We start from the raw sequence: 27,075 nt of genomic DNA, 5'->3' as shown, positions 1-27,075 counted from the left end.
AGCAATACCTCGACTCATTTCTCCAAGAGCAAAGCCTTGCATCTTTTCAGCTATACAAAGGTCATTGAAAAATATGCCACACACACACACACACACACACACACACACATTTGGCTCGGTTTTCTTAGAGATTTCATTGCTATAATAATAGGGGTTGAATGTAATTTATTAGTAAAAAGCTTATGCCTAATGCTCATTGATGCTTAACGAGATACTAAGTGGATATACCCCTACTTCGACTGTTATGTATACTTTCTGATATGCCATGGCATGATTTTGAGCTAAGATTTGAGCTCCATTACATTGATATTGGCTATGGTTACATGCCTTGGTTGCTTCAATGGATTATGCAATTATAGGCTTGAAGTATATATTGGGTTTTATGGTTCCGGATGCAGGCTCTATAGATCTTGGATGTTTGGATGTCAAGACATCTAGATGATGTCTTAATCTTTGCTTGCTTATTTGGCATTTGACTTGTGCTTTAGTGGAAGCTAGTTGACTTTATGTATTGAGACAAATTGGCACTTGGATGTATTACAAAGCATTTTGTATATGTAGTTGTGCTTGAGCTTATCACAGTGAGACAATGTGACTCATTGTAACATGTACATGCTCTCTTGATATTTATTGGATGGAGTTATCTTGTCGTGGCTGATTTGATCTCTTGGCTTAGACGTGGTAATTATGTCTATCACAGTATTGTTAGCGGTATTTATATGCTTTTGGATTATCTATATTGTTATTTTTATTTATATGCTTTTGGAATATGCATTGAGATTTCTCCCAATGGGTTATGGATTTGGCAATTCTCTTCATTTACCCTTGAGACCTACCCTATGCATGACATCTATGCCTATTGCATGTATTATTTCAGACACATTGTAGTTGTGACAGACTTTAGTGCCCATTGTTCTTGGCTTCTTCCCTCTTGGTTTCTCATAGTTGGTTGTTGACATATTGCTGCAATTTATTATAGCAACCTATTATTTCGATTTTTTAATGCATTCTATTTAAGGGTAGTCACCTATACTTGATAGACTATAGTTTGTGGATAGCTTATTATTTTGGCAGTATCTCGTCTCCCACTTGATTTAGCAATAGTTTTGGGGATGATTGTTTGCAGGATATTACAATAGTCTTTCTTGCCCTTCTATGTACTTGCTTGGTCTCATTATGGCTTGTGGTTCTTGTAACAATGCTAGCTTCACTATTGAGAAACTAGATGGGACCAATTATAGCTATTGGAAGACCCAAATATGGCAAGTTTTAGTGTAGAAATTGTAGGTTAGACCACTCAAAAATGGAGATGCCAAATGTGAAAACATTGTGGCTAAGAATTAGGATGAATTGGATGAGCTATGTAAGCCCACAATCATTTTATCACTCTGTAAGCAAGTTCACTACAATGTTGTAGTCAGATATCAGATTGCATATGAGATTTGGACACAGATTAAGAACCTTTATGATAAGTAGAGTCATGTATCTCTCAAATGTATTGGCTAAAATAGTTGATGGACCTTTGCATGAAGGAAGGGACATCTATGACTACACACTCGAATGAGTTTCACTCCATCATCAGCTATTTAGCTTTGTAGGAGATTGAGTTCACCTTTACTTCTACTTGGTACTCTACCTAAGTTATGGGATACTTTTCTGTATGGCTCTCTATGCTAAGATGGGCTGAAATTGCAAGATGTTGAGAATGCACTCTTGAAAAAAGAGGTGAATAGAAAGAATGCGGATGCTTCCTGTACATCCGATCATTGAATGTGAGAGGTTGGTAAGATGGAAATGACTGCACTAGCCATCTGATAGGTCTCAATCTAGGATACATAGACAGTCTCATAGTAAGTCCCATGGTTGTAAACCCAGTCTTACTTGTCATATTGTGGGAAAGTAGGTCATATTCGACCGTAGTGTCATGATAAAATGCATAAAGACTACAAGTGTAGTGGGAGCTCATGCTTAACCGCCAAGAAACACAAACCACTTATTCTTTCAAGAATTTCAAGCGAGCACAAATGGCTATCTCTCACCTAGCCATTGATGCGCCTTTGATCCTACAGGGGTGTAGTGATCTTTTGCTACTAGCTCCCATTCTACTACCAAACCATAGCTAGAACCCTATTAGTGATATAAGGGGTGCCATTCTAATATCACCTACCACCTACACACATTAGAAGCTAACATAATGCCAATTAAAAAAAGGGCTATTATAAATTGTAATCTACCATCCTAATAGCATGTTGATGGATTGTAAGATACCACACTACTACCATACTCAAGGTTTGGGAGATTATTGTTTGAGAGCTACTAGTCTACTACTAACATGGGAGATTATAGGATGGAAGATATCATTCCACTTTTAGCCCTGTCTAGTCTACATTTGCTACTTTTTGGCAAGTAGCCACTACTACGGTGCTACCATTGTACTACTAATGTGCTATCAAATCAGTAGGTTGGAGCTACTATTTTGTTCCCAACATTATACTACTATGCTACTTTTAGTGTGCTATCAATTTGCTACTTGGTTGGTAGCTTGGAAGCTACCATTTTATTATCAACTTCATACTAGTCTCCTATTCCTACTGTGCTACAGAGTGCTACTAGTGAGCTACTTTTAGGCTACTACCAATGTCCTACCAAATTGGCAATATGGGAGCTACCATTTTATTCTCAACTTAATACTGATCTACTAGTTTTGGTATACTACTAGTTTGTTCATTTTAGTATGCTACTAGCTTGCTACCATTATGTTATGGGATCGACAAATTGGGAGCTACTTACTTTTGGTTTTCAACTAGATATTAAACTACCACTTCTAGTTTTCTAGTTCTACTCTACTACCAATCTTCTACCTAAGAGATCTAATGTTTTGTTATCAACTTGATATCACTATGCTACTTCTAGGCTGCTATCAATCTGCTATCCAATAGAGCTAGTATTTTGTTTTTCAGAAAGTAATATGTTTAAAAGTTTTCATTAACTTTACTGATTATGTGTATTTAATGCAGGTAGAGTTCTTTCTTGCCCTCAAATATAGTCATCTAGAGGTGCAAATCCAATAAAGGGCCTTCAAGAAGTTGAAGCCTTACTTTGTACACAAGCTTCAAGATCAATACACTTGCTACCACATCACGCATATAAAAATGTCATTTCTAAGGGATGCTATAAATCACATTCCTTTGGTGTACATGGGAAAGAGTGCAATTATCTATGTGATAAATTGTGGTCAAGATGAAAAATGCAACTCTCATATAAAAACGTTCTCCAACATTACATGGCTTTGGGAATCTGTTTTATGCCCCAAGGAAAGTGGTTTTAGTTTTTTTTCATGGAAGTGTTTGATTGGTGACTACATATCATGTGGAGCTTCACAAAATCTATCTAACTACTTGATAAAGGCATCATATGTTGTGCACATGAACATAGTGAAGGTATTTGAGGATGTTCAAGTTGATTGTATAGATATCGAGAAGAAGAAAAAAAGAAAATTTCTATCAATGAAGGAAATGCACTACATGAAACTTCTTGTACTATTTAGGGATCATTTGGAAAAGTTTATAAAGCATAATTTTATTTATAGATGGCTGGCAAAGTAATGTTTTCATTCCTTGAAAATGAGATTATTGTAGTAGATTTCATAAAAAACTACACAGTCAGAGAAAAATTGAGGTGTAATACATTCATTGGTTTTCTAACTAAGTTATGATATTTGTTCACATGACATATGTGCATATTGCAAATAGTGTCCAAAAGTACTATCATTTCTATATATCTTATGATAAAACCCATGATACCCTTTTTATTCAACATTGTTTAATGCTCCGTTTTGGATGGTTGAAAGAGCTAGGGATGTCATTCAAGGAACATTGGGTGTGGTTAGATGGTGCAGAATCATAGTTTAAAGCAAAGAGGACATTCTACTTTGTTGCTCAATATGCTATAATGACATCTATAAAAATGATAGATCATTTCTTTGGTTCAAGTCATGGAAAGGGTGAACATGATGGTGCATGTGCTATTGTTAACAGACATCTCACTCAAGAGAAAGACTCTATGAAGCTGCAATGTGCAACTGATGTGGTGCCATTTTTGAGACTAACCATGTTTGAAGGGCTACAACCACATATCCTTCTAAAGAATGACCAGTTAATTGAGTGTTTTGGGAGGTTAAGAAAGGCAAGCTTTTGCAGTGCTTGCATGCAATGCCTTTGAAGAAGGTGTTCTAAAAAAACACATGTTTCCTCTCATGAGAATATGCTATCCTTTAACCTTTAGATAATGTGGATGATGATGATGAGATAGAAGATCTAGCATATAAAGGACATCATGATGCTTTGATTGATGCAGTTCATGTTGGTCATAATTTTGTAGCAATAGCTCCACATGATAATGAAGAGCTTGTGGATTTCCACATCTTGAAATGCACAAAGGAAAAGATGAGGACTGATGCTTTGCTTGAAGATGTATGGGGGAATATTTATAGAGTAGGCTCATTAGTTGTCAGAGGGGTTTGGTACTAGTAAGCATAAGGAAATCCTTATGAATTCAAGATCCTAGGTGTTGAGATGGCAAGCTCAACACATGCAAACATTGATGATGGACCACCTAGTTAGATGGATCTGTACGCCTACACTTAGCATGTCAGTGGTCATTATGACTCTTACATGGCTACTAACTTATCACTTATTATATTTGGTTTGTTGTACCTACCTACAGATAGTATAGTTATTGCCTCACTTAATTAATATAGTCAATTATAGTTAGCTATGTACTATCTAGCTTAGTAAGCCACTTTTCTTTATGGCTATCTTATCCATACTTTATGCACACTCTATTATGTATGAAAGAAGAATAAGAAACCATTAAAAAAAGTTTTTTCCTCCATCTCTCTTCTTGTGTTTTTGAGTGAGCTTCCTCTTATGTATATAGTGTCTGTTTGGCAAACAGCTCAAGAAAGTCCCCCAATATGCAATTTGTGACATGTTATCAAAGCAATGCTATTGAGAGAGGTTAACTTTGAAGGTTGAAGTGAAGGAGAAGAAGCAAAAATTCAAGTAAGCAAGCAACGGGTTAGAAGCTCTCTCATTCTTCCACTCTTTCTCTTGAATAGTGCTTATGGAGGCACCAGAAATAGAGCAAAATAAAAATATCAGATTCTTTGAGATTTGATGCTACTTTTTTTGGTCATCTGAGACCATTTTGAGCCTTGTTTTAGACCTATAATGTTATGACAACAATTTTAGGGCATACTATGACTTTGGTTGTATCAAATAAAAGTGGGAGCATAGGTTACATATTTTAAAATTGTAAGTTCTAAGGTGTTTGCTAGGAAGAAACATATTTTTTATCTATAAATACATTTCAAATTACATGTACTATTGAGCATTCTGTGAAAGAGATTGCTTGCTATGTTATGTGCACTTGTAAAATGTTACAGAAGACTTGTTGTTTTGTATCAATTTTGTGATAATGGTAGAGAACAATAGAAACCATGTCATTGAGAATCTAGAAAAGAACAATGATGCAATGCTTGGATAATGATGATTTGGTTTCATCTACTTTAGGTGGCCTTATTAATGCCAAGGCTTGGAAGTCATTTGTTATTTTTGTATATGTATGGAAGTCGTTTTCAATTTTTGATGAGTTGGTCTCTCTCATGATCATTGAAGAGATCAATATACAGGGTGAATCGTTTGAAAGAAGTGGTGAGCATGTCCAAGCATTTTACTCAACTTCAAGAAGGAGATATGACAGATCTTCAAGAGGCCCTAGAATGGGACTTGCTCTGGTGATAACCAATAAAATAGATTAAATCACTAGTTTGATGAAATATAGGTTTCAGGAGGTCTAAGATATCTTGACTTTAATTTAAAAATTTTCCAACTTCTTGCAAAATGGACTTTAAGAACTATAAAATTATTAAATAGAGAAGCTTGAGCAAAAAGACCCGAGGATCGTAACTCGACATTTTTTGGATTGACAAGGATTGTAGCCACCCATCACGGAAGTTACCACGTGAATGAGAGTGATGAGCCATATTAGTCATTAGTGTCAATGTGTATAATATGGATGGTCCAAAAATATTAGATTTTTGGACAAGACTAACATATTTTAGATATTATTTATTATAAATTTTCTAAAAAGATATAAAAATTTCTAGGATAGGATGTCATGTTTTAAAAAAAAGTAAGTGGTTTTTTTTTCCATCAAGTTTTAGAGATTTAATGCAAAAAAGGATTGGCGAAATCGTGCATGTCGTGATCTCAAATTGTGCGTGTCGTGATCGTAGTTTACAGGCAACAAACAACACTTCGAATAGGGAGAAGAAGAAGAAGTGATTTAGAATATTTTTAATCAAGTATCTTTGGGTTTTACCCCCCTTTCGGAGCCAATGGAACCATCAGATTTGTGATCTGAGCATCAGATAGCTGATTTTCCAAAGATCCCCTCCATAAAGAGCTCTTCTTCTTAGCCACAACCCTTCCTCTCTAATTTAGCTATAAATAAGAGGTTGGAAGTTATTATTTTTGGAAAAAAAAAATTCTCTTGGAAATAAACTTGTTAAGAGTTTATATATAATGCATTCGAAATAAGATGTTTGTGATTGTAAGCTAGGTTTTGATCTTTCCTAAAAACATCAGACTAAAAGATGGATGACTAAATACAGATCATCGTGACTGAGACAGTATTCTAGTGAACATGGAACACTGACTAAGGCAATGTTCTTGATGGCGCTAGACCTCCCCAAGTCCAACATGAATAAAGCCTACTCCAAGGGGTTTCTCTTTTTTTATTTCGTGTTAGTGATTTTAGACCAATCATGACACGAAAGGTCTTGTCGTAGGGAAGTCTAGTCACAGGAGAAGGTGAGGATACCAGGGGGCTCTGGTCATAAACTCCTTAGGCTCTTATAAACTACCCCATCAATTTCTAGACAGTGTTCTGGAAGTTCCAATACTAGTTGGGGAACAAAATTTGAAGAGAATAATACTTCGAATATAAGACATTGTAAAAGTCATTTTTCTGAAAGGAACTATTAAGAAGAAATTTCTTTACTCTATTTTTGTATCATAAATTAAAGGTGTACAACGAATTTGTATCAGGAGATAATTTAAGGAATCAGATTTTATATATTGAACCTAAAGTGGTAGGTAATTAAATAACCAAAAATACTCTCTCAAGGGGAGCGAGAGGATGGATCCAGACCTATGGCTATGTAACATGTCCGACCGTCCACTTGTGGGACACGTCTTAGCAGCCCATTGAGAAGAGGGTCTAGAAAGCTCCGCCTGGCATTTGCAAGAAATGTCACACGGTTTGCAATCTAGGTCTTTCCGAGTTTTCCTTGAGCGGAAGTGTCTAGCCATTCCCACTTAGGATCGACCTGAAATCAGGGTTCCTTTCCAATTAGCAAGGTCTCTAGGAAGTAGCTAGCGTCGAGCTCTAGATGAACCACTTTGCATAGGAACAACAGAGTCAAAGCGGGTTCATGCTGCACTTGGTTCATGGAGAATGAGAAATGAGAGGGATGCAAAGCTCAACCTCTCTACCATGAGGCATAGCCCCATTCCTTTTCCCTAAAACAACATAAATCGGGATTCTAACCCTACTGATGCTAGGTCTTCATAGTCTCGTTATCTCATCTTTTGAGAAAAGTTCCCAGCTAACCGGGACCACCCTTCCGTAGGACGGATCCAAGTCACATCCACCGCACTTTCCTCAGTTTGCTTAGTTACCTAATTACCTGCCACATTACGTTTGACATGTAAAAGCAACTTCCTTAATTAATCAAAATTAATCACGGGTTCCTTCATGTAACTTGAGCATTGACACAAAAAAAATGTCAAGCAAGTTCCTTTTTCTCAAATATATGTTCTTTATTTATCATAATCCCGGAGTACATCAAGTATCATGCTCGAAGGCTATCCTAGCAATCTACAGGATTGCTGCTCCAAGTTTCGCCCATTGACTAGTACACGGGCCTCGAGATCCCATCTCGAGTCACGTCAGCCTCTTGTGCGGGATCCGGATGTAAGGAATTTACAACCAGAGCCTCCGTTGGCACCCAAGTGTCCTCTCGCTCCAAGCAGCATCTACGGACAGACCTCTCACGGTGGGTTAGGTCCATATACCCGGCGCGGCTAACAACCCCCTTGGATAGGGCCAGGCAGACAGTCGGAGGTAACTGTTCTTGCCTCTCCCTCCAGGCTTTTAACCTGAAGCATTAAATATTTTTCCTTGAATTAGTTCCTTGAACAAAGGAGATCAAATAATGTACCTAAGTGTACAATCACAAACATTTCAGAGGCCATTTGTACAACCAACTACTAAGGTGTGATTCCTTTTTCTCGGATGCTTCTAGCATCCAATCCTGGATCTTTTTCCCAGATGCTCCCAGCATATGATTCTAGATCATTTGCGACTTGGCGAGATCCCAATAATCTCAAACAAGATCATGCAAGCAAATGTTATTGGTAAGTTAACTTATTTTGACTTGCTCTTTCCCTTGGGTTTTACCTTATGGTATCTTAACCCTAACTTAAAGCATTAACTGGTCAACCAAGGCAACGAACATGCCTTATTTGCAACCCAACCAAGGGTCTTTTATTCTTCCAATTCTAACCAAGTTCAGTTAAGACACTTGGCAATGCAAGATTCTTCATCTAGGCCTTCAGGATACAGTCTAGATGCATGCGTCCCTTCCATCTCTCTTAGTGTGGTACTATGCAGAGTTTTCTAATCATCCTTACCCATCATGCACATGGTGTGTCTAGTATATTTGTACATCCTAAACGATCTTTAACTCGCTTCATACCCAACAACGAATACTTATTCCTAATGCACCGGATCTCATGTGACTTGTGCATATGAAAGTCTAGGTTTCTATCCATCGGTGCAATTGCATCTTACGAACAGAAACTAACATTTCATGTGTTTCTTTTAATCATGATTGCAAAGCATGAATTCTAAATGACTATTTATGCATTGAATTGGTTTAAAAACTATTATTTTATGTGAAATAATGCAAAAACCTTATCATTCTATGTATGTAAAAGCTATCATTCTGTGGATATAAACTTATACGAACTCCATACTCTACCATTTCATGCATGCAGCCCATCACTTGGAGTAAACACAAAAACCTAAGGCTCGTTCTTGTTCCATGCATGCAATTACCCCTTTTATTTCTTCTTCTCGAAATAATTCAGAATATGCTTAACCAAAATTAGTTATAAAGCCTAGAATATTCAAAAGAACCTGGGTTTGATTCGTGATCGTAGGGGCATTTGTTGCGTTGGTCGCTCCGCTCGCCTCTCCCGCATTACCGGTACCAATGGTAGCCTTGGCACTTACACTTCCCGCGACTCTCTTTTTGGGAGCCATTTGCCACACGGAGTTTGGATAGTCCAAACCTTAACAGGCCTTTAAGACAATAGGCTTGGGAAGGAAAGGTTGTGAGAAGGGGTCCTCCACCGATGAGGGGGTGGCTTGAGAGTGGCTCCTCGAACACGGTTCTCGACACCTTCCCCACTCACCAACTCTCTCCCTCTCTCCCCCCCCTCTCTCTCTCTCTCTCTCTCTCTTCTTCTTCTCCTTCTCTCTCTCTCCCTCTTCTTCTTCTTTTCTTCTCTCCTTCTCCTACTCTTTCTCTTCCTCTTGTTCTTCTTCTTCTCTTCTTCTCCTCCTTCTCCTACTCCCTCTTTCCCTCTTCTCCTTCTTCTTCACTTCTTCTTCTCCTTCTCTCTCTCCCTCTCCTTCTCTTCTTCTCTCTCTCTTCTTCCTCTTCTTCTTCTTTTTCTCTTCTCCTTCCCTCTCTCCCTCTCCTTCTCTTCTTCTCTTCTTCTCTCCCTCTCTTCTTCCTCCTCTTCTTCTTTTTCTCTTCTTCTCCTTCTCTCTCTCCCTCTCCTTCTCTTCTCCTTTCCCTCTCTTCTCCTCTCCCTCTCTTCTTCCTCTCCTTCTTCTTTTCCTCTTCTTCTCCTTCTCTCTCTCTCTCTCTCTCTCTCTCTCTCTCTCTCTCTCCTTCTCTTCTCCTCTCCCTCTCTTCTTCCTCTCCTTCTTCTTTTCCTCTTCTTCTTCTTCTTCTTCTCTCTTCTTTCCTTCTTCCTCTTCTCACTGATCACAGGGGGGGCGCAGGTTCCTAGCAAACGAGGAGGGGGGAGTATTCTGATGGAAGCCCCCAAGGGGGGCGCTACTACCTGCAACGGAGGGGGGGGGAAGCTAACGAAGCACGGGGGGTGCTATATTCGACGCAGGGAGGGGGGAGTCTTCTCTAGTCACGGACAGGGGGGTTCTCAACCTGACGTACGAGGAGGGGGAGTTTCTTAGATGGAAGCCCAAGGGGGCTGCTGCAGTCCGCAACGGAGGGGGGGAAGGTGATGAAGCACGAGGGGGGGTCTCCATTCAATACAGGGAGGGGGTGCTTTGTGCAAACGAGGGAGGGGGACGCTCTGTACCTCGACGAGGGGGGGAGGCTCCCCTTTATAGGAGGAGGAGGAGGGTGGCATGTCCGCCACCACTCCCACCTGGGATGCATGCCTCCCTATCCTCCACTTCACTCCCTCTCTCTCTCTCCTCGACGTCCTGTCGGCGGGGAGAGAGAGAGAGAGGGATTAAAAAATTTGAACTAAGGTTAATAAATTTTTTTTAAAAAATAAGGGGGGGACTTCCTATGGGGGGGCAGGCATGAGGGGGGGGGGGGGAGGGGGGGAGCACGGGAATATTACATCCTCTCCCCTTTAGAGGAATCGAGATGTCCTCATCTCGAGAGGACCTGGGGGTATTGTTGGTTGAGAGTAACTTCATCCATCCAGGTGGCATCCTCTTCAGGATAATCTTTCCACTAGATGAGGTATTCTCTCAAGGTTCTTGATCTCAAACGCCTTTCCCTAACATCTAGGATTCTATCAGGCCGTAGCTCAAGGACTCCTTGGCTAGGCATTACAATTTGCTGGTCATCAAGTACATGATTCGGATTAGGCAGATACTTTTTCAATAGGCTAACGTGGAATACATTATGAATATTTAGGGTTGCAGGCAACTGTAGTCTGTAAGCATTAGGCCCTAGGCACTTAGTGATCTTATAAGGTCCACAATACCTCGGACTTAGCTTCTTATACTCTCCCAAGGATAGTGAACTCTTTTTAGGATGTACGCGGATGAAGACCATATCACCTTCGACGAAGGATCTGTCTTGCCGTTTCAAGTCAGCGTAAGCCTTCTGTCTATCCTTGGCAGCTTGGATGTATTGTCTTATTGATTTGATTTGATCATCCATGTCTTCCAGCATCTACCTTGAAGCTTCTACCCTCAAAGTTGGATCTGAGAAGTTCAAAGGGGTACGAAAATCGTGCCCATACAATGCTTGAAAAGGGGTCATCTGAATACTTTGTTGGTAAGAAGCATTGTAGGCAAACTCAACCAATGGCAAATATTGAATCCACTTTTTGGGTTCACGACAGCAGTATGCCCTAAGCATATCTTCAATGACTTGATTGAACATCAGTTTGGGGATGGTAAGTTGTACTGAAACAGAGTTGAGTTCCAATAGCCTCAAAGATAGCCCTCCAGAAGTGTGATGTGAAGAGAGAGTCACGATCACTAATGATTTTTTTGGGTAACCCATGCAGTTTGAATATTTCCTTGATGAATAATCTTGTGATGTCTAAAGCTTTATAGTTTGTCTTGATAGGGATGAGATGTGTGACCTTGGTGAGCATATCTACTACAACCATAATAGAGTTGTATCCTCCCTGAACTTGGGGTAGGCCAACAATGAAGTCCATACTAATGGACTCCCATTTCATTTGTGGGATGTCAAGTGGCTGCAATTTCCCAGGCATTTTGACATGTTCTGCCTTAATGCGTTGATAAGACAAACATTCCGTGACATATTTGAGAACGTCACCCTTGAGCCTTTCCCAATAATAACTCTTTCTGACCGCATTAAGGGTCTTGGCATAGCCAAGATGTCTTGAGAAAGGGGAGTCATGGGCATCCCAAAGTATCTTCTGCTTGATATTTTGGCTTGCAAGGATACATAATCTTGTCCTAAAGTAGACAAGTCCACAACTGACAAAGAATTCTTGATACTTCGTCTTTAGCTTTAGGTCTTGATCCTTGATGGGGATCTCCCTTAGCATTTTCTGATAGACTGGGTCATGATATGCCTCTTCTTTAGCTAGCTCAAGAATCGGGTTGTTTGCTATTGATACCTTTGTGGTTCGCGACCTTGCTATTGATGGATCTTGCAAAATAAGAGAGTTTTAGAAATGCCTTGCAAGTGAGTGCATTGGCAACTACATTCTCTTTTCCAGGCCTATATTTGATTTCAAAATCATATTCTTCCAGCACTTTGATCTATCGATGTTGCCTCATATTGAGCTCACTCTGGGTGAAAATCCATTTAAGACTCTTGTGGTCCGCCACTAAGGAAAATTTGTTACCTAGCAAGTAATGCCTCCAAATTTTGAGGGCATGGATGACAGCCAACAGCTCCAGATCATGGGTAGCATAATTCCTTTCATGGCTCTTCAATTTTCTTGAAGAATATGCTACGGGATGACCTTCTTGCATAAGTACACATCCTAAAGCAAGTGCGCTAGCATTAGTTACGACTTCAAACTCCTTACTAAGATCAGAAAGTTTCAGGATGGGCGCTGATACTAAGCTTTGCTTTAGTTTGTCAAAGTTGGTCTGTTCGATAGGTGACCATACAATTGCTACTTGCTTCTTTAGTAGATCGGTTAGAGGTGCTACAATCAAAGCATAATCTTTGATGAAAATCCTGTACCATCCTGTCAATCCAAGAAAGCTATGTATTTCTTTGACAGAAGTTGGTGTTGGCCATTCCAGAACATCTCTGCTGGATCTACTGAAATTCCTTCCCCACTGATACAATAAATCCCATATATTCAATCTGTCACTTGAAAAATGCACACTTCTTCCTCTTGTCATAAAGCTTGTGTGCTCTCATTGTTTCAAGAACAATGTGAAGCTGGGGTTCATGATCTTTTCCTGTTTAGAGTAGACTAGGGTATCGTCAAAGAAGACGAATATGAAGTCATCAAGATAGGGCCTAAAGATATCCTGCATTAACCTGTTGAAGGTAGCAGGAGCATTCGTTAGCCTGAATGACATAACTAGGAATTCGAAGTGTCCATACCTTGTACTGAATGCAATTTTTGGGATATCTTCTTCCTTGATCCTTATCTGATAATATCAAGATCTGAGATCTACCTTGGAGAAGATCTTTGCTCCTTGAAGACGGTCAAGTAATTCATCTATCCTTGGAATGGGGTATTTATTTTTGATGGTTGATTGATTCAACCCTCTGTAGTCAATTCATAGACGAAGCGTTCCATCTTTCTTCTTTTGGAACAGCACTAGAGCTCCCCATGGTGAACTGCTAGGACGGATGTAGCCTTGGTCTAACAGTTGCTTGAGTTGCTCTTTCAGTTTGATAGCTTCGGGAATGGACATCTTATACTCCCTCTCTCTCTCTCCCCAACATCCTATCGGCGGGGAGAGAGAGAGGGATTAAAAAAATTGAACTAAGGTTAATAATTTTTGTTTTAAAAAAATTTAGGAGGGGGGGAGCACGGGAATATTACAGGCTAGGTGGTCTTGGTAAGCCAAGAGCTTTCCTAAGAAGGAATAAAAATCACACTTGATGGACCATTAGAAACTAGAAAGACTAACTCACATCACTTTAGAATCCGCTAATATTAATTAGCCGCTAGTAATATATTAGACTAGAAAAACTCAGGTCCATCCTCATGGGAGTAGTCGGAACTTCCACTGCGGGGTAGACTCAAGCGAACCTAGTTAGCAAACTCTAAGGGTTTTATCAAAATCCCAGACGGCGTTTCCTAGGACATCTCTTGATGGGCTACTAAGAACATACCACCAAGGAATAGCTCGGGTGGCATGTTACAAGGTCGTGGAAACTTTAAAGGCAGGGGGAGCTCTAGAGGAAGAGGTGTATGTTAGAACAAAAGTTGTAGAAAATTTGGTATTTTTGGTCATTATTGTAGAAGAAAAGATCATATTGTAGTCCAATGTTATGCTAAGAAGGATGATATCTGTAGTGGTAACTTGTAGTAAGAAAACTATGCATAATCTTCATGAAAAAGTGAAGACAAAAATGAGCTTCTGTTTGTTATGCAACCTATGATGAATGTTGTTACAGGAAAGGGGACACATGATCATATATAGTATATTGATTTAGGTGCATCTAATCATATGACTAGCCATTCTAAATGGTTTGGAGAGATGCAAGATTTAAAAAATCTAGGGTATGTGTAGGGAGATGATGATTCATGCAATCCAATTTAACACATTGGAAAAGTTTCCTTGTTATTACATGATGGTCACAAAAATTTGGTTAGATGTATTGCATGTTTCATCCATCACAAAGAACTTAGTATTTATTAGTCATATGATAGAGTAAAAGCTATAGTTTTGATTTAATACAAAAGATTGTTTTGTAGAAGATTTTAATGATAAGTGCAGGTTGGTTCGCAAAAGGAAGTAGAGTTGGACGTATGTTTGCTTTAGATGTAGAATTCCTACTATGAATGCTCTATGTAGACTAAACGCAAAGGAGTTGTTGGAGACATTGAAATATGGCACATACATATTGAACATACAAATATGCAAAGGCTAAAATTAATGTCGTCCAAAGGATTAGTTACAGGGTTGCCTACTTTTAGAGTTGTAGAATTTCATAAAGTATGTGAAGCATGTCAGTTTGGTAACCAAGTAAGACAATCTTTTTTGCATGATAGAGATGTAAGCAAGAATATACTTGATGTTGTGCATATAGATGTTTGGGAGCCTACACAAAATATATCTCTTGGTGCGCACAAATATTTTGTCACGTTTATTTATGACTATTTAAGAAAGTTGTGGATGTATTTTATGAAGGAAAAGAGTGACATATTTGGGTACTTCAAAACTTTCAAGGTTTTTGTTGAAACAAAAAGATGCTTGAAAGTTAAGTGCTTGAGGTGAGATGGAGAGAGAGTATACCTCTCTAATGAGTTCAATGACTTTTTGAGGTCTCATGTGATAAAGAGATAGTTTAATTTTGTAGATTTATCGCACAACAAAACGAGATTGCATTAAAAAAATAGGAATATTGTAGAAGCTGCATGAACATTGATGGTTGAAATGTTTTATTAACATGTAGATGCACTATAAGGTTTATTTGAAGCACATAACTCTCAATATGCTTTACTATGGTGAGTTCTTCCTTTATGCTAGATGGACTTGGTATACTTGAAGTTGAGGTTCAAAAATCCTTTGAAGTGTTAGTCTCTTATGCCTATTTGAATTTTCATACCATTTGGATAGCATATATATAACTCTTGAGTCATATTAACTGTACATCACAAAATGTAATGAGTCATTGGATATCTCAGCTTTGATCAAAAGTTTCCATTTGGATCTCCATGCCATTTGGCTACATCCTTGTTACTTCTACTCTGTATTCTAAGTCATGTATCCATGTAATGTATTAAGTCAGAATACAATCTATTCAATATAATGAATTCTCTTTCTATGAAAAATACCATATTAGAGAATTTGGGAATCTAGCAAGTTCCACTTTCAAGTAAGAAGTAAAGATTTGACCAAGTGGGTAAATCTTAAACCCATATTTGAGAGTGAGACTTGGTCAAATCTTTACTCCTTATTTGAAAGTGGAACTTGGGGGGATTTCTTATATAATATCTAGAAAAATTTTCACCTTTAAGTAAGGGGATAAGATTTGACCATGTGTCCAAATATTAATCACATGAGAAATTTCCAAACTTTATGAAAATTTCCTAATTCTTAAATATGTGGTTAAAATTATTTTTTGATTATTTATATTCTATTTCATCCATTCAATTTTGGGGAAGCTTAACATACAATTCTTTAGATGCATTCCCTAGGTCATAATACATAATAGGAATTATGAAAAAAGTAACAATATCATTAATATATATAATTATTTATCTTGGATGCACGTGCATCCAAATATGAAGGGAGATTTCTACAATTGGAGATGTATAGAAGTACTAAAAAGGTAGAACTTAGCTCTCATATAAAGGAAGGTTGATTCTTACCTTATCTTATAAAGGTATTGTGCAACATATATTCATATATAAACAAATACATATTGTATCCATGGTAAGCACTCAATGAAACATTACAAACACTTATAGTGCATTAAGGATAAGCAAATTGATGATATCTACATGTCTAATTGTCTTCGATCTATGAAAGTATACTCTTTAGCCTACTACGAGTGGAAAAGAATTTGCCAAATCATCTTCGGTTTGAAATTATTCATACTATTCTCTATATTATGAGTAGAACTAGCGTGGAAATAGATCATGGCATGACTCCAAAGAATGCTTCATAGGCAAGAAGTCCAAAGTGTCATACTTAAAAGTGTTTGGTTGTATTGCATATATTCATTTGCTAGATGAGTTACAAAAGAAGCTTCATCCTAAAGCATGTATTTTCATTAGATATGCTTTAGGGCAGGAAAGATATCATTATTATAACCCTATCACAAGTGATTTAGAGTGAGTAATTACGTTATTTTCTGTGAGATGAGCAGTTGGTATGCATCTAGTATTGATGCATTGGATGATGATGATAATCATGATAGTTATGTTTAAAAAGAAAAGCAACAATCACAAAGCCTTAGTGGACCAAAAACATCATCTGGTACTATATCTAGAGTTAGTCTTTGGTCTACGGGACTGAGCAATCTCACATCTCGAGGTGGATCTACTAGTATTATAAGTATAGACAATGGGAAGAAGCATCCATACTAATGAATTCCCATTTCATTTGAGGAATGTCAAGTGGTTGCACTTTTCCTGGCATTTTAACATGTTCAACCTTAATAGTTGACAAGACAAACATTCAGCGACATATTTGAGAACGTCACCTTTAAGCTTCTCCCAATAATAGCTTTTTCTGATCGCATTGAGGGTCTTGGCATAGCTAGGATGTCCTGAGAAAGGGGAGTCATGGGCTTCCCAAAGTATCTTCTGCTTGAGTGACTGGCTTGCCGGTATACATAATCTCGTTCTATAGTAAACAAGTCCACTATTAATAGAGAATTATTGATACTTTGCCTGTAGCTTTGGGTCTTGATTCTTGATGGGGATCTCCCGTAGCAATTTTTGATAGGTTGGATCATGGCATGCCTCTTCTCTAGCTAGCTCAAGAATTGGGTTGTTTGGTATGGATACCTTTGTGGCAAGAGATCTGGTTGTTGATGGATCTTGAAAAATTAGAGAATTTAGAAATGCCTTGTGACTGAGCGCATCGGCAACTACATTCTCCTTTCAAGGCCGGTATTTGATTTCAAAATCATATTCTTCCAGCACTTTAATCCATCGATGTTGCCTCATATTGAGCTCATTCTGGGTAAAAATCCATTTAAGACTTTTATGATCTGTCACTAGGGTAAACTTGTTTCCCAGCAAGTAGTGTCTCCAAAGCTTGAGACACAATAGGATATTTGTTCTTAATGGTTGATTGATTAAACCCTCTGTAATCAATACATAGCCGAAGCGTTCTGTCTTTCTTTTTCTAGAACAACACTGGAGCTCCCAATGCTGAACTGCTAGGACGGATGGAGCCTTGGTCTAACAGTTGCTTGAGTTGCTCCTTCAGCTCAATCACTTTCAGATGGACATTCTATATGGTCTCTTTGCGATTGGTGTAGCTCCTGGTGCTAGCTTGATTTCATGATCGACTTCCCTTTGAGGAGGAAGTTCTGTCAACTCTTCAGGAAATACGTCTGCGTATTCCTTTAGCCATGAAGGTTCTTCCCTAGATTCCTGGTTCTGATCTAGCTTATTTAGCTTAATCAAATAGATAGATAGCCCCTTTCTAACTCCTTTTATTAACCGAGATGCTTTGGCCAGTTGCATTTTTGGCTTCCTAGTCTCTCCTTGAGTTGTGACCAATTACCCTCCAGAATTTCGAAAGGAAACCTGGCTCTTTCCACAGTGAATGTGGCATCATTAGGTTTAAGCCAATCCATTCCGAGCAAACACTCATGGATACTTAGGTTCATTACCCTGAATCTGACTGAAGTCGACTTTTCGCCCAGTAGGAATTTCACCTTAGCAATTTGCCTGGTACAAGTGACCTCACAACCATTTGCTAATTCCACAAGTAAGGTAGGTGCATCTATTGTGGCTATTCCTAATCTTTTTGCACAAACTGGTGAAATGAAGGAATGTGTATTGCCACAATCAATCAAGGTCTTGAAGCTTTTACCTTGATAATCTGATGAAGTTTGAATCACCGAGAACTGGCGATTCGTCCCTTTCTTGTGGAGAGTGGCATGAATTATTGCCCTCTCAATGTATGCTTCCATGGATGGGTCTTCTTCATCACACAGCTCCTTGTTGGCAACACGGGAGGTTCTTTCTCTGGCCATGATGGCAGCTCCTTGGCCACGGGCAGTTCCTTAGAATGGTCCTTGACGTTGTCCTCCACTAAGCTTGGGACATTGCCTTTTAAAGTGATCGGGCTCATTGCAATGGAAGCAATGGAGATTGCGGCCATTACCTTGGGTAGAAACGAAATTATTGACAGTGTTGGTCCTAGCTTTCTTCCTTTGTCCCGGATTTTGGCCCTACGCTCTCTTCACCTGGGACCTATATGCTCCTTTGTTCTTCCTTTGTCCTGGATTTTGGCCCTGCGCTCTCTTCGCCTGGGACCTATACACTCCTTTATTTTGATCCTTGTAAGACCAAGTCTTGTTATTTCTTGGCCTGCTCTGCACCTCCTGTATTATGGGCACAGCTTGAATGAGCGCATCCTGAAGGTCTATTAGGTGCATTGATTTGAGGCGGGTGTTTATAGGTGGGTTTAATCCGGCACAAAACTTTGACACATGTTGTGTCATATCCATTTGTGGCGTGTACTTCAAAAGAGAGACGAACTTTGAATAGTATGCATCAAGAGATAGACCAAGCTGCTTCAATTCATAGAATTCGTTCATCTTCTGTGTGTGGTAGGCAAGTGGTAGATATCTTCCTCGCATAGCTCTTTTTAGCTTTTCCCAAGTAACTGACCCTTTCGAGATCCTTTGGTCTCTGCACCATTACTTCCACCAAAGTCTTGCTTCGTCGGTAAGCTTCAGCTTGGCAAGCATTGCTTGGTTAGCGAGTGCAGTACGTGCTGCTTTGAAATAATCCTCCATGGATTCAATCCAGATCTCCGCATCAGTTTGGACGGTCCTTCCCTTACCATCGAATTCAGGTGGTTTGATTTGCTTGAGAAGGAACTTCTTCTCCTGAATTATTGCTGTACTTGGTGTAGGGGTCGGACTAGGAATCTGCACTTGAGGTTGTGCCTGGGGAATAAGATTATTTACGTTAAAAACTTGCTAGACATTTCTCGCATTACATTAGCATGCCCAGTTCAGCTTTTAGTCAAGTGACCTAATCACTTAACTCCTTTACCAACACTTACAGCTAAGACAATCATTGATAAAAAAAAGTCTATTTCATTCATATGGGCATAGCCCTTTCGAGTACAATTATTTGGGAGGGTAGAGCAAGCTTATACATTAATTCGGGGAGAATAAGATTGTGTAATAGTATGGATTGGGGTCATGGATTTTTAGGAATCAATAGGTCATAGGAAGATTAGGGTATCCTTTCCTTTGATACCCATTCTTTTCATAATGTCCCAATACCTTGATTCTGTTGGCAGGGATTATTCGAGTCACTTCCTCGTACACATATGTGTTCTGCTTGACCTTTCGATCGCCGACATGTAGGGTTTCATTTGCGTGAGCCTCAATAAAGATGAACAGCTTCGCGATCTTTAAGTCCTCCATCCACTTGATTCTCTTCAAGTTGGTCCGAAGGTACGCAAGTCGGTGGGCAGCTATGTAATAAATTCCTGAATTACCCGTCCATCTCCGTTCCACGTACAGGGGTGAAGGATTGTAGATGCGGTCTAGGATATTCATCATATCAAGCCTCCATTGATAAGTCGAAGCACGCATTGCAGTCATAAACATAACCTGGAATACCAAGAATTTGTTCCATGCTTCGCGACTCTGCAAGCCAACATCGATAAGTAAGGAAATGTTCTTAACAACAACATTAATTTTGCACTACTTCTCCTTATTAAGTCTCCTTGTGAATATTAGATTTCGTTGGTTTGCTCTGATACCAACTGTAACGTGTCCACCTGTTCACTTGTAGGACACGTCTTAGCAGCCCATCGGGAAGAGAGTCCAGAAAGCGCGTGCGACACTCCCACGGAATGTCACGGGGTTTGCGATCTAGGTCTTCCCGAGTCTGCCCCACGAAGCAGAAGCATTCTAGCCGTTCCCACTTAGGATCGACTTGAATCAGGGTTTTCCTAATGGTCAAGTTCCTCGGAGATAACTAGCGTCGAGCCCCAGACGAACTACTTTACGCAGAAACATCAGGGCCGAAGTGAATTTATACTGCACTTGGTTCAAGGAGAATGGGAAATGAGAGGGATGCAAAGCTCGATCTCTCTGCCCATAAGGCATAGTTCCATTCCGTTCCCCTAAAACAGTATAAATCGGGACTCTAACTTCCTAGATTCTAGGTCACTGTTACCTTGTTGTCAAATTCCTTTGAGAAAGTTCCTGGCCAACCGGGACCACCCTTCTGTAGGACGGACCCATGGTCACATCCACCGCACTTTCCTCAGGGTTGCTTTAGTTTTCTAATTACCTACCACATTTAGTTTGACAAGCAAAAATAGCTACCTTAATTAGCCAATTAATCACCGGTTCCTTTACGTAACTTAAGCACTGACATAGAAAAACAATGTCAAACAAATTCCTTTTCAACAATTGATCTTATTTATTAGTCTTTGGAATACATCATATAATCCAGCCCGAAGGCTAATCCATAATCCGCCCAAAGGCAATTCCATAATCTACCTGAAGGTAATTCCAACAATTCTCAGGGATCGCTATTCCAAGTTTTCGCTCGTGGACTAGTATGCGGGCCTTGAGATCCAATCTCGACCTCTTGTGCAGGACCCGAAGGCAAGGGATTTACGACCAGAGCCCCCTGGCACCCAAGCGTCCTCCTACTCCAAGTAGCACCCACAGAGAGACCTCTCGTAGCGGGTTCGGTCCACCTACCCGACGCAGCTAATAACCCCCTTGGATAGGGTCAGGCAAACAGTCGGGGGTAACTGATGCTGCCTCTCCCTCCAGGCCTTCAACCTGAAGTATTAATTATTTTTCCAGCTTTAGTTCCTTGAGCAAAGAAGTACAAACAGTGCTCCTAACTGTACAAACACAATCAATCCAGTGGTCGTTTGTTTGGCCAACTGCTAAGGTGTAAATTCCTTCTCTCCGAATGCATCCATCATTCGATCTGGGATCAATTGCGACTTGGTTGCCAAGATACCCAAGGGTTTCGTAAGCTGTGTTGCTAGTTTACCCTTTTTCCTTGGGCTAGGTTTTATACCTTGTTAACCCAAATTAACAAATACCTTAGGTTTTCTTATATTAAGATTAATAAATCTTGGACAACCCTCGTAGTCTTGCTTGCTAGGCAATTCATAACTCCCCTAACTTGGCAAATCAGCCCAAGGAAGGGTGATGAAGCAGGATGACTACTCATCCTCTTGCAAATTAAACTTGTACTTAGAACCTACCAACCTTGTTTTAAGAAGTGGCAATACTATTTTAGTCACAAAATCATGTGACGTTGCAACTTGTTGCACGAGACAAGTGTCGCACCTAACTTGTGGGATTATTTCTCCCATCACACGGTATTCCCGGGTCAAGAATACCTTTGGTCAAGATGTAGGGTTTGGGAATCCTCTGGACCCAACCCAACCCTAACCCAACTAGGCCGACAATGTTTGGCCCTAGGGTTTCTAATTTCCTTGCGGAAATCTGGCATTTGGTCATCCAATCATTAGGGTGAGGACCCTAGATCATTCTTGCGTGGGCTTTTAGCTAACCCTAACATTCCGTGAATGTGGGTAGGACCTTTGGGATCGAAAGTCTTGACTTGGCATCCCAAGTGCGATACTAGGCAGAATTTTTAACGTAACTAAACCCTAACTAGCACTTTGAGGTGTTCGTCATACTAACTATTTATGCTTTTATGAATCCCATGTGGGTTATGCCATTACAAGCGATTTACCTAAATCGATCTAATTGTATTGCGACAAGCAGTGATCTTTCCTTAGAGATGCTAATATTTTTCCTAAAAGATGTAAATGATTGCAAGACAACATTCCATGAAAATATGTGATTCATTGACTTTTCCCTTCTATGCAACTATACAATTTACAATGACCATTTCTTTTCCTTTCCTAAACTATAATGATTGACAATTTATGGCTAACTCGTATAAAACCTACGTTGATTTACATCAAGAACTATGCCCATAAACCCTTCGTTTAATGCATTGAATTCAAGCTTTAATATGAAATTGCATTCTTTCCTAAATACAATCTTTGATGGAAAGACTCCATGCATGAACGAATACCATGAGACCATTATTGATTTAATTCATCCTTTGACACTCAGCCCAACCTAGGATGTAATTATCATCGCATGCCATTTGCAAGGTACTTAAATCCCTTTCATGCATTGTAACTATTTGGACAACATCTAATGGACGCCAATGATTATCTCATACGAATCACAACTAGGAAATTATTACCTAAATGCATTATGCGCTATTCTTTTTCACGAGGCAATCAAGGATGCATTTAGACAAATCCACCTTTTATGCAATATGCGGTTAGGATTACAACTTGGAAGTGCAGGCAATTTCAAATGCACATCATGCAATTAAATCTTGTAAATCGGCGAGCAATTAAAGTTTCCAAATGTAATTAAACTTGCCTACGAGAATTTGACATGCCTAGTGCATTATTTTCATGCGGAATCAATTTTTAAGAACCTGGGCATTGAGGTTCGGGGTGTTGTCCACACGCGAACTCGGAGTGGAAGTGAGAAGCCTCCCAGTTCTCTGGGACCACCCTGCCATAGGACGGACCCGTCGGGGATTCCGCCCACCCGCTTCCCTTAATAGCTTTAGTTTTCTAATTAGGTCCTACCACATTTATGTGTGACACTTAAAATCAACTTCATTAATTAAGCCTTTTAGGGAACAAGGTTCGTTTGCGTAAATTATAGCACAGACACGAAAACAGAGCAAAGCAATCTATTGACAAACAAGATCAAACAAGTTCCTTAACTTATCTTCAAGTTAATCTTTGTCTCCCGCCCATACAGGAGAAATTATATTTCGCTTCTGTCCAACAGAAGTATCCCTTCTGCCCTGCAGAAGTAAATGGTCCAATTCACATGGCACCAAAACTCAATCCTTTATCTAGAATAGGATCTCCCAACATGCCCAGATGTTGGGGGCCACGGAGGTCTTCAACTCCATTCTAGACCTAGCAAGGGGTGTCCAGAGCTCCAACTGACCCACAAGCTGTCTAGGAGCGAAACATCATTCCCGTGGTTGGCCTTTTCACCACTCGACCTTCGGCCCATGAATCGAGCAGTGCCCTTTCGGGTTACTACGCGGTGCGACCATGGAGGTGATCCACCCGTACAATATATCCTTCCTTAATTAAATCCTTTAAGAATCAAGCACAAACAAGGCATTCAGCCTAATAACATTTTCTAAGAAAACATTCCTTTAATCCCATGGCGACTTGTCATCACAGACCCTTGCCATGCATTTACCATAAATCATAAGCACTTGGAATAATCATCCAAACAATAACTAACAACCAATTGAATGTAAAAGTATTTAGGATATTGTCTGATCAACCAACAAAACCAATTGCATTCTTTCCAAAACAATGCAAGATTAGATGAAATAATATTTCCCATTGCATAATTGCTCTTTTCCTTGGGATCTAAGAGCAATATTATGCAAAAATATTCTTAACACTTCCTTCCTTCGGCTAGGGTATATGTTAAGGGTTCAAACACTATTCATGATGTAAGTTCTATAGGTCACTTACCTTGATTGATAACCTAATCCTGAATTTGGATTGGCAAAAGTCATCGTTATCCGACGGATCTCAAGATATCTTAGTTTTAACCCTTATGATTAATTTCTTGTACTAGCTCTTAGTCAAGTCATGAGGCAAATAGAAATTTATCCTCATATATCAAACATGTTATAGGCATAACGTATAAATACTCGATAAGATAAGTGCGAGATGATCTCAAGTAATTAGACTCCTAGGCTCTTAGGCTAAGTACTTTTGAAGTATCTAAACTTTAAACTAGTACTTCTCTATTCATGATTCTTAACGTCATATTCTTTTAGCAATCATGCTAGTTATAACCCTTGACTATACTTTAATCTAGCACTTGTATGCCCAATCTTTTAATGTTGTCCTTTTGATGACTATGCCATTCACAATGCTTGACTGATTCTTCCTTGTAATTGCTCTACTAGCAAATAAGTCATATGTAACTAGGTGCAATTATCTTCCCTTGATATATGCACTTCACAAACTCCATCTTCCGAGTAAGCGAGATGAAATTTATCTTTTCCCATGACCTATACTCGTGCAATAGTATGAGGCCTAACGTATCTCATACAAGAATCAAAGCAAGCATCTATCAATTTGAAAATACATTACTTACGACCGGAACCGCAGTTGGATTGACGATGATGCCTTTGCCCGAAGCCTTGTTGCTAGTTGCAAGATTGTCATCCACACGCGACATTCTTTGCTTGGAGGCTATCATCCGCAAATAGACTCAAGAGATTAAGAAGGTAGAATAGATTCAAGATGGAAGATCGTAAGAGAAGATGGTTAAGTCGAGGACTGAGATAGAGGGAATTGAGCTAATTCTCTTCCTTGCAGCCTCTCGGGGTGACTCTCTTCTCTCTCTCTCTCTCTCTCTCTCTCTCTCTCAAGCTCTCTTTCAAGCTCTTCCTCATAATCTCTTGGAGGGGTATCCTTCTCTCTACCTCTCTCTCGCAGCCTCTCGGTGTCTCCTTATGCTTTCTTATGCCTCTCCCATGCCTCATATTTATAGTGAATTAGAGAAGAGGGCTTGTGGTTGAGAAGTAGAGCTCTTTATGGAGGGGGATCTTGGAAAGATCAGTGATCTGATGCTCAGATCATAAATCTGATGGTTCCATTGGCTCCGAAAGGGGGGTAAAACCCCAAGACACTTGCTTAGAAAGCTCTCAGTTCACTCCCTCTTCTTTTCTCTGTTCGAAGTGCTGTCTACTGCCTGTAAACTGCGATCGCGGCGCGCGCGATTTCGCCAGTCACTTTTCTTTATTTTTCTTTTTATAAAATCTTCAAACTAACTAAAAAATCACTTATCTTTTCTTTTAAATGACATCTAGTTCTAAAAATCTCCATATCTTTTTCTTTTAGGATAATATCTAAAATATCTAGAATATACTAGCTTTGCCCAAAATCTAATATTTTTGGACCTTCCAAACTATACACATGAACTTAGTGATTAATATAACTCATAAGTCTCGTTCACGTTGTAATTTACGTGAAGGGTAGCTATGGTCTTTGCTAATTCGAGAAAAATATCGAATTTACGACTCTTGATTTTTCTAAATAAATATTTTAAATTAAATAAAAATTATCAATAATTAATGTTAGTTAGTTTTTACCTTAGTTAGTCTTTAGTTAGTAATCTTACTAACTTATTAATTGACTAACTAACTTACGAACCAACCAACTAACTTTTATTGTGCGGAGATATTACATCCTCCTCCCCTTAGAGAAATCGAGATGTCCTCATCTCGAGAGAAACAGGGGGTATCATCTTGGAATAAGTGGGTTATGGAACACCACACTTCTGCTGTGCTACTCTGATCTCTCACAGACATACAGTCTTTTTGAAAAAAAAACAACCTATAGTATTTGATATATTTGAGTCTTGGTTACAATAGAAAATTTATTGTAGTTACATCTCATGGATATCTTCTAGGTTTTTCCTAAGCACTTGGTATATTCTAGATCACTGGAGCTTGTACAGCTTATTTCTTGTAAGCTCAAGTTCTCTTCGAGTTCCATTGGGACAATTGATATAGTTATGTCCAATGTTGTGGCACTCGGAGCATCGGTGTTTAGGGTGCTTTGGACATTCCCTTTTGAAATGACCTAACTCCCTGCAATAGAAACATCGTAGAGCTTTATCACTTGTGGTTACAAGATTCTTGGTTGTCCTTGGCAGGATTTTCTTTAGACCAAAGTGTCCTAGGATTCTTTTAGCAGATTGGAGTGATCCTTTATCTTGGAAACTACATTCCCAGATTGTCCTGTCCTTAGTTCGAGACTGAGCTCCATGGACAATTGGCTTTGCTTGTAATACTAAAGAGTACTTCCAAGCTTCGACATTCTGGTAAGACCCAATCTATATTAGTTGAGAAGAAATGACTTAAGAGAAATTCATTGCACATTATGACTATCATTCCTTGCCAAAGTATCTCTAATCATTTGCAAGTTCTAGGCTTAAAATAGACGCAACTCATATTACTCAAGTTAACTGTAGTTACAAGAGTAAAGTTTATTCCAATACAAGTTGTATTTCATGTCGACAAAATTTCTAGGATTTCTAATAATCCTAAAGTGGTGTAGTAGGTTCTAAGCCTTCGTCTTCATCTGATTCCTCTATATATCCGAAGACTGCACTTGTGTAGCTTCGTTTTCTTGGAGGCTCCATATCTTCTAGACTTAAGTTAGGGCAGTCGACTTGGACATGTCCTAGCTCATTGCAATGGAAACATTGACGGTAGGGACATCTCCTACGGATGTGCCCTATCTCTCCACATGTATGGCATCTCTTACCCGGATCTCGGGAGTCATCTTTACTAAAATTTTCCGATTTAAATTCTTGGGCGATTGGATTCGCTCGGAGTAATGCGTCTTGCAAGTCTGTTGGACGCATTGCTTCAAGGCGGTGGTTCAGAGGAGCGTTTAGGCCATGGCAAAACTTGGATACTTGCTGCGCAATATCCATAGGTGATGCATATTTTAGTAGGGTTACAAACTTTGAGTAGTAAGCTTCCAAAGTTA

This window comes from Lygodium microphyllum, chromosome 6 (genome assembly GCF_053477565.2).
Source record: "Lygodium microphyllum isolate KBCC chromosome 6, Lygodium_microphyllum_v1.1.10, whole genome shotgun sequence".
In the NCBI taxonomy this organism is placed as follows: Eukaryota; Viridiplantae; Streptophyta; class Polypodiopsida; order Schizaeales; family Lygodiaceae; genus Lygodium; species Lygodium microphyllum.
This window is presented reverse-complemented; position numbering follows the sequence as displayed.